Genomic DNA, 8,854 nt, shown 5'->3' on the forward strand with positions numbered 1-8,854 from the left:
CTCCAAGCCGCAGGACCCTGTGGAGTCTTCCTGAGGGGAGTCCTGCTGTTCATGAAATAGAGCGCAGCCTGTCACAGGTCGTAAACGGTACACAGGAGCCAAAGCTGCACAGACCGGCAGCCCCACGCTGCCATTGTTGGAGATTCCCATTCAGAAGAGTCAGAAATTCCCCAGTTCTTTGAAAACACCTTAAGCCAAAACAAGACTTATTGTCTCCAGTGTATTTTTTTTTTTTTTTTTTGAGATGGAGTTTTGTTCCTGTCACCCAGGCTAGAGTGCAATGGCACAATCTTGGCTCACTGCAACCTCCACCTCCTGGGTTCAAGTGATTCTCCTGCTTCAGCCTCCCGAGTAGCTGGGATTACAGGTGCCCGCCACCAGGCTAATTTTGTATTTTTAGTAGAGATGGGGTTTCACCACGTTGGTCAGGCTGGTCTCGAGCTCTTGACCTCAGGTGATCCACCTGCCTCAGCTTCCCAAAGTGCTGGGATTACAGGTGTGAGCCAGCATGCCTGGCCAATTTTTTTGTTTTTTTCTTTTCTTTTTCTGAGACAGAGTCTCACTACGTCGCCCTGGAGTGCAGTGGTGCGATCTTGCCTCACTGCAACCTCTGCCTCCCGGATTCAGGTGATTCTCCTGCCTCAGCCACCTGAGTAGCTGGGATTCCAGGCGCCCGCCACCACACCCAGCTAATTTTTATATTTTTAGTAGAGACAGCGTGTCACCATATTGGCGATGCTGGTCTCAAACTCCTGACCTCAAGTGATCTGCCTACCATGGCCTCCCAAAGTGCTGGGATTACAGGTGTGAGCCACCACACCTGGCCTCCAGTTTGTTTGTTTGTTTGTTTGTTTATCCAAGGTCAGGTCCAGAGTAATGTGCCAACATCATAATAAGGTTCAGAGGGTGGCACATCCCACACATGCACGTGAACACCCAATCATCATGCTCGGGAACTACAGAGGGTCCTCCAGTGTGTTTAAAAGCAGCCAAACAACCCGCCAAGTTTAACCTTCTTGTTTCCATCACATTCCATGGCTGTCCCCTTTCATTCCCCACAAAGCCTTGCCTTCAATGGTTGGGACTGTCCAGATCATGACAAAGCCCTCATTGAAGTACCAGTTTTGCCCCTGGTGCCCACCCTTCTACACGAAATGCATTCTCTCTGTGATCAGACCCACTCATTTCAGATAATAAACTTCAGATCTCGCTTTTCCTGAAGGTCTGTTGTTTGGGACTACTCCTGGTACCAATGTGTAAGGGTCAGGATTTTTAGTTACCAAAAACAAAACTCAAAACACAATTCACCATGGCTAATTTAAGCAGAAAAAGACAGACACAAAAGATTTGCTAAAGACCTCAAGTAACTCACAGGCTCAACCCCCCTTGAGAGGGGTCAGAGGAAAAGTGTTGAGACTGAGCTTCCTGCGGCAACTCTCATGGCCACAGCCACAGCCTCTCCCGAGACCTGTGCCTGGGGGCGTGACTTTCCTGCAAGCATAGCTGAACCCAACATGGGCCTCAGGGACTCACTCTTGCCACCGCTGCTGCCCCCAGCAGCCAGGTGTCACCGCCACCACCAGCACCAGCACCAGCGGAGCAGGATCCGTGCACAGAGCCTCTCCCGTCAACTGGTCCCTGTCATGTCAAAGCTTAAAACAGGTGCATCTGAGGGGTGTGAGCTGGGAAGCGTGTCCATGTCTCCTGGCAGAGAGGCTAGGAGTCTGAGTTCACACTTCTTTTTTTTTTTTTCAGGAGGTGTCTTGCTCTGTTGCCCAGGCTGGAGTGCAGTGGCTCACAATCTCGGCTCATTGCAACCTCTGCCTCCCGGTTTCAAGTGATTCTCCTGCCTCAGCCTCCCAAGTAGCTGGGACTACAGGCATGCACCACCATGTAGAGCTAATGTTTGTATTTTTAGTAGGACGGGGTTTCACTATGCTGGCCAGGCTGGTCTTGAACTACTGACCTCAAGTGATCCACCTGCCTCGGCCTCCCAAAGTGCTGGGATTACAGGCATGAGCCACCGCGCCCAGCCCTGAATTCACACTTCTTGGTAGGGGCGGCAGAGTTTAGAACATGGAAATTTCACTGGAGAAAGGCGCCCAGAGGGTGATGGGAAACCTCGGGTGTGACAAATGTCCCGTCACATGATGGAGCTGAAATGGTCACATTAGCCCATTGGGTCTAGTTGTGGTCAGGTCTTGTCATTCCTTAGAACACAGCATATGGGAAGAGGATACCTCAGGGGTTCTGCGTCTCCCCAGCAGTGCATTGTGACAGTTCTGTGTCTGAGACAATCCATTTGTACCTGTGAAATCTTACCTAGCACATCTCAAAGTCCCAGAGTTCTAATACTGTATATTTCTTTTCATGTAAATCCATGATACTGCAGCCGGGTGTGGTGGCTCACGCTTGTAATCATAGCACTTTGGGAGGTCGAGTCAGGCGGATCCCCTGAGGTCAGGAGTTCAAGACAAGCCAGGCCAACATGGTGAAACCCTGTCTCTACTAAAAATACAAAAATTAGCTGGGTGTGGTGCCAGACGCCTGTAACCCCAGCTACTCAGGAGGTTGAGGCAGGAGAATCACTTGAACCTAGGAGGCAGAAGTTTCAGTGAGCTGAGGTTGCGCCACTGCACTCCAGTCTGAGTGATGGAGTAAGACTCCATCTCAGAAAGAAAAAAAAAAGCAAGAGTCTACCACCATACCACCCTGAATGCACCCGATCTAGTCTGATCTGGGAAGCTAAGCAGGGTCAGGCCTGGTTAGTACTTGGATGGGAGACCGCCTGGGAACACCGGGTGCTGTAGGCGTGGCCCGGCATGGTGGCTCACGCCTGTAAATCCCAGCACTTTGGGAGGCCGAGGCGGGTGAATCGCCTGAGGTCAGGAGTTTGAGACCAGCCTGGCCAACATGGTGAAACCCTGTCTCTACCAAAAATACAAAATTTAGCCGGGCATGGTGGCAGGTGCCTGTAATCCCAGCTATTCTGAAAGAAAAAAAAAAAAAAGGAAACTAAGGCAAATGAACCAGTCCATTATTAACGTCACCTTCTGGGAGCATTTAGTTATGGGAGTTTCTGTGATGGGGCATCAGAGGTCATGATAACGATGGGAGGAACAACCTGAAACACTGAGCCAGCAGTTTTCCTAGAGACCCACAGCCGGGATTCCAAACGTAGGTGTAAGACAAAGGTACCAACATGACGCTACAGTTTCTGGGAAGCATGAAAGAGATGAGAGAGACGAATGCATGAACTCACAGAGGCAAGGGACATTCAATGGCAGGGGTCAGTTTGGTGAGGATCCACAGCCACTGAGCAGCCACTGAGAAACCGTCACTGGAAAAGAAATCTAAACCTCCAGATCGCTGTTCAAGCAACAATACCCTAAAATTGCTCCGGGCTCTCTCAGTACACTTACAGATCACCAGTGACATGAATGTTAATATTTTATGGCCCTAACTTGCACTTCTAAAAGTTCTAATTAATCTCACCAGATAAAAGCTGGCAAGCATGCTGGTACAGAGGAGAATCGCACCCTCCTCGCAATGTCTGTGTGCCAGCTCATCTGGGATCCTGCAATGATTTGCCCTGTCTCGGCTCCATAAAGGGGCCAGTAATTAGCATTTGGAAGCTAAGCCACACTTCCCCACTGTCTGCCATTTGCTGATTGTTAATTAATTAATTGATCGATTAGCAGCTTCCTCTAGCACTGGCTAGTAAAGGCCCCTTCAAGGAGTTCTCCCCAGTTCTCCGCTCTCCCCACCTCCTCACACCCTGGCAGGAGAAGGATTTCCGTAACATCCTTGAAAGCAGGGCTACATCTTGGACATTGTTCCTGTAGCCTGCAAGGTGCCTTGCACACAGAAAATACTTACAGAGTAAATGGATGGAAGATTGGTGGATAGACTGATAGACATGAAAATGTATGATATACTTCCTATTTTTCTCTCACATTATAAAATTTTTTTCTGAACTTTAGATCGGAAGAGAACTTAAATATTATCCAACCTAATTTCATTTTAAGGATAAGGAAGCAGGCCAGGTACGGTGGCTCATGCCTGTAGTCTCAGCACTTTGGGAGGCCAAGACAGGTGGATCACTTGAGGCCAGGAGTTGGAGACCAGCCTGGTCAATAATGGTGAAACTCTGTCTCTACTAAAAATACAAAAAAAACTAGCCAGACATGGTGGCGGGCACCTGTAATCCCAGCTATTCGGGAGGCTGAGACAGGAGAATTGCTCCAACCCAGGAGTCAGAGGTTACAGTGAGCTGAGATCATGCCACTGCACTCCAGCCTGGGTGACAGAGCAAGACTCTGTCTCAAAAAATAAATAAATAGAAAGGGAAAAACATATAAGGAAACACGTCCACAAAGGTTCAAAGGATGTATACATATGCTCAGCTACTAAGAACATAGACTAGGCCAGGCGCCGTGGCTCACGCCTATAATCCCAACACTTTAGGAGGCCAAGATGGGCGAATCACCTGAAGTCAGGAGTTTGAGACCAGCCTGGCCAACATGGTGAAACAAAAATACAAAAATTAGCTGGGTATGGTGGCACGTGCCTGTAATCCCAGCTACTTGGGAGGCTGAGGCAGGAGAATCGCTTAAACCCAGGAGGCAGAGGTTGCAGTGAGCTGAGATGGCGCCACTGCACTCCAGCCTGGGCGACAGAGCAAGACTCCGTCACAAACAGAAAAAAATTCACTCTTTGAGGAGATCGCAGTGGTAGGTGGTGAGGAGCTCAGATCCACCCGCTCCCACTCCTCGCACACCGCTGTTCACTCTTGCCCAGGAACAAGTCGGTCAGGAAGCTGCACAACAGTCAAGGCATTTAAAGATGCCATAAAAACACCTGTGGAGCTGAGGTGGCAATTCACTGAATTTGAACCACTCTAACAAGCTGCAAGGTAAAATCCCTGGCGGTATGTGCCCATTTGATCAGAGGGGCAAAGGAAAAGCATCTCAAAGTGAAGGGACCAGCTGGAATGCCTACCAAGACTTTGAGAACCACTATAAGAGAAACTCCTTTTGGTGAAGGTTCTAAGACATGGGATCGCTTCCAGATGAGAATCCACAAGCTACTCATTGACTCGCACAGTCCTTGAGATGGCTAAGCAGATGACTCCATCGGTACTGAGCGGGGAGCTGAGGTGGAAGTCATCACCGCAGATGCTTAAGTCGACTATTTTAATAAATTGATTACCAGTTGTTAAAAAAAATTAAATTAAAATCAGCTTATTCAGGTTTCCTGGAAGATTACATGGATGACAAAATTTAATCTATGGCCAAAATGAGGGAATTGGAGTTAGGAACATCTATCTTTGCTTTCCATATTATTTAATTATCTGAAATGCATACAGAAGATGTTCCTGTCCTTTTTTCTTTGTTCTTTTTTCTTTCTTTTTTTTTTTTTTCTGTTTTTGTTTGTTTGTTTTTGAGATAGGGTCTTGCTCTGTCACCCAGGCTGGAGTGTAGTAGTGCGATTGCAGCTCACTGCAACAACCTTCACTTCCCAGCCTCAAGTGATCCTCCCACCTCAGCCTCCCAAGTAGTTGGGATTACAGGTATACACCACCACATCTGGCCAATTATTATTTTTTAGTTTTTATAGAGATGGGGTTTTTCCATGTTGCCCAGCCTGGTCTCAAACTCCTGGGCTCAAGCAATCTACCTACCTCAGCTTCCCAAAGTGCTGGGATTACAGGCATGAGCCACTGTGCCCAGCCAGATGTTACTATCTTGTTTAACAAATAATGAAACCAGCCGGCTGGGCATGGTGGCTCACACCTGTAATCCCAGCACTTTGGGAGATCAAGGCGGGCGGATCACCTGAAGTCGGGAGTTGGAGACCAGCCTGACCAACATGGAGAAACCCTGACTCTCCTAAAAGTACAAGATTAGCCGGGCGTGGTGGCGCATGCCTGTAACTAGGGAGGCTAAAGCAGGAGAATCACTCGAACCCGGGAAGTGGAGGTTGCGATTAGCCGAGATTGCATCATTGCATTCCACCCCAGGCAACAAGAGCAAAACTGTCACACAAAAAAACAAAAACAAAAACAAAACAAAAAACACAACAAATAGTGAAACTGAACTCTGGAAATTAAAACAAATTCATCATGAAATCAGTGGGTTGGAGTTGGATGGTTAGAATAGGAAAGGACCTTAGAAAGTATCTATTCAGGCTGGTCATGATGGCTCACACCTGTAATCCCAATAGTTTGGAAGGCTGAGGCAGGAGGACTGCTTGAGGCCAAGAGTTCAAGAACAGCCTGGGCAACATAGGGAGACCCTATCTCTAAAAAAAAAAAAAAAAAAAATAGCCAGTGTGGTGGCAAGCACCTGTTATCGCAGCTACTTGGGAGGCTGTGGTAGGAGGATAGGTTGGGCCCAGGAGGCGGAGGCTGCACTGAGTAGTGATTGCACCACTGCACTCCAGCCTGGGTGACAACAGAGCAAATCCCTTTCTCTCTCTCTCACAAAAAAAAGTATTGGCTGTGCGCGGTGGCTTACACCTGTAATCCCAGCATTTTGGGAGGCTGAGGCGGGCAGATTGTCTGAGCTCAGGAGTTTGAGACCAGCCTGCGTAACATGGTGAAACCCCATCTCTACTAAAATAGAAAAAATTAGCTGGGCATGGCAGCATGTGCCTGTAGTCCTAGTTACTCAGGAGGCTGAGGCAGGAGAATTGCTTGAACCTGGGGGAGAGGTGGGGGTTGGTTGCAGTGAGCCAAGATCGTACCACTGCACTCCAGCCTGGGTGACAGAGCAAGGCTCCATCTCAAAAGAAAAAAGAAAAAAAAAGTATCTATCCAAATACTTCTTTTTGAAGATGAAAAACAATTTTCTTTCCTTTTGTTTTTTTGTTTTTTTGAGACAGAGTTTTGCTCTTGTCGCCCAGGCTGGAGTGCGATGGCACAATCTCAGCTCACTGCAACCTCTGCCTCCCAGGTTCAAGTGATTCTCCCGCCTCAGCCTCCCCAGTAGCTGAGATTACAGGCACACACCACCACACACAGCTAATTTTTGTATTTTTAGTAGAGATGGGGTTTTACCGTGTTGGCCAGGCTGGTCTCAAACTCTTGACCTCAGGTGATCCTCCCGCCTCAGCCTCCCAAATTTCTGGGATTACAGGTGTTAGCCACCATGCCCAGCTGCAAAAACAATTTTCAATCTTCTCTTTAATCTTAACTATAAAATACCTCTTCTCTGGGTATCATCATTTTTGCCATCTACAATAAATGACCTTGTATGTCATTAGCAACTAACCAACGTAACAACCCTTAGAACAAACAAAGCCTATACTGAGAATTTTCATCATTCCTGTGTCACCCAGGCTGGAATGCAGTGGTGCAACCTTAGCTTACTGTAACCTCAAATTCCTGGGCTCATGTGATCCTCCCACCTCAAGTCTCCCAAAGTGCCGGGATTTCACTGCGTCCAGCCAAAAGATAAAAGATAATTTTAAAGGTAAAATTATAATTGCTCTGCAAATATAAAATGTACTCATGTCAGAGACTTCATTTAGCTCATTATCTAATGGGAGAACCAGTAAAATGTTACAACTGATTCAAAAGAAATTCAAACAGGCAATAATGTAAAATGATTTTACGATATATACAGGATAGGTCAATCCACAAGGCAAAAATAAATTGTGTTCCACCAGACACAATTAGTTTGCATTTCTACGGACAAGAATCAATTTTCTACAATTCACAGAGTCGTAAACCATCCCAAAGACAATGACAGGCTCAGCTTAGGAGCTGAGCTAGACAGGATACACTTTCTAATCCTTTCAGTCCATTCCAGTCTTCCACAATTTTTCTCCAAGCTAGTAAGAATTCATTCTTGAATTCCACAAAATATTGAAGAAATACATAATAGTAATTCTACACAAACTCTTCCAGAGAACTGAAAAGTAGGGACCACTTCCCATTCCCTCATTCTATGAGGCAAGTATTACTCTGTTACCAAAACCAGATAAAGACATTAAAAGAAGACTATTGACCAATATTCCTCATGAACATAGATGCGAAAGCTCTCAACAAATACACCAATATGTAAAACAGATAAGACATCATGACCAAGTGAGGTTTATCCCATAAATGCAAAGTTGGTTTAGCATTTGCAAATCAATCAATGTAGTAAACTCTATTCATAGACTCAAGAAAAACATTATCGTAATAGACATAGAAAAAGCATTTGACGGCCGGGCGCGGTGGCTCAAGCCTGTAATCCCAGCACTTTGGGAGGCCGAGACGGGCGGATCATGAGGTCAGGAGATCGAGACCATTCTGGCTAACCCAGTGAAACCCCGTCTCTACTAAAAATACAAAAAACTTAGCCGGGCGAGGTGGCAGGCGCCTGTAGTCCCAGCTACTCAGGAGGCTGAGGCAGGAGAATGGCGTAAACCCGGGAGGCGGCGCTTGCAGTGAGCTGAGATCTGGCCACTGCACTCCAGCCTGGGTGACAGAGCGAGACTCCGTCTCAAAAAAAAAAAAAAAGAAAAAGCATTTGACCAAATCCAGCATCCATTCCTAACAAACTCTCAGTAAACTAAGAAAAGAAGGGTACTTCCTCAACCTGAAAAAGGGCATCTATGAAAAACATACAACTATCATCACACTCCACAGCGAGAGAGTGAATGCTTTCCACTAAGGGCAGGAGCAAGGCAAGGATGTCCACTCTCGCCACTTCCATTCAGCAGTGCCCTGGATGCCCCAATGGAGCAATAAGGCCTGAAAAATCAATCAATCAATGGAAGTAAGGAAGTCATAAAACAAAGGAAAAAGTGAAACTGTCTCTACTCACAGGTAACATAATCAGCTCTGGAAAATCTGATGAATCTA

General features: G+C 46.8%; 1 non-coding gene and 1 pseudogene across 1 annotated transcript; one reads left to right on the plus strand and one right to left on the minus strand.

The window, feature by feature from the left end:
- Positions 1-860: 860 nt before the first annotated feature.
- LOC116274817 lies at positions 861-967 on the minus strand. The gene has a single exon (XR_004183590.1). It is a non-coding gene; the product is annotated as a small nucleolar RNA U13 (small nucleolar RNA).
- A 1,727-nt stretch (positions 968-2,694) lies between these two features.
- Positions 2,695-2,813, plus strand: LOC116274684 (annotated as a pseudogene).
- The last annotated feature ends 6,041 nt before the right edge of the window (positions 2,814-8,854 follow it).

The sequence above is a fragment of the Papio anubis genome, chromosome 4, assembly GCF_008728515.1.
Source record: "Papio anubis isolate 15944 chromosome 4, Panubis1.0, whole genome shotgun sequence".
NCBI lineage: Eukaryota > Metazoa > Chordata > Mammalia > Primates > Cercopithecidae > Papio > Papio anubis.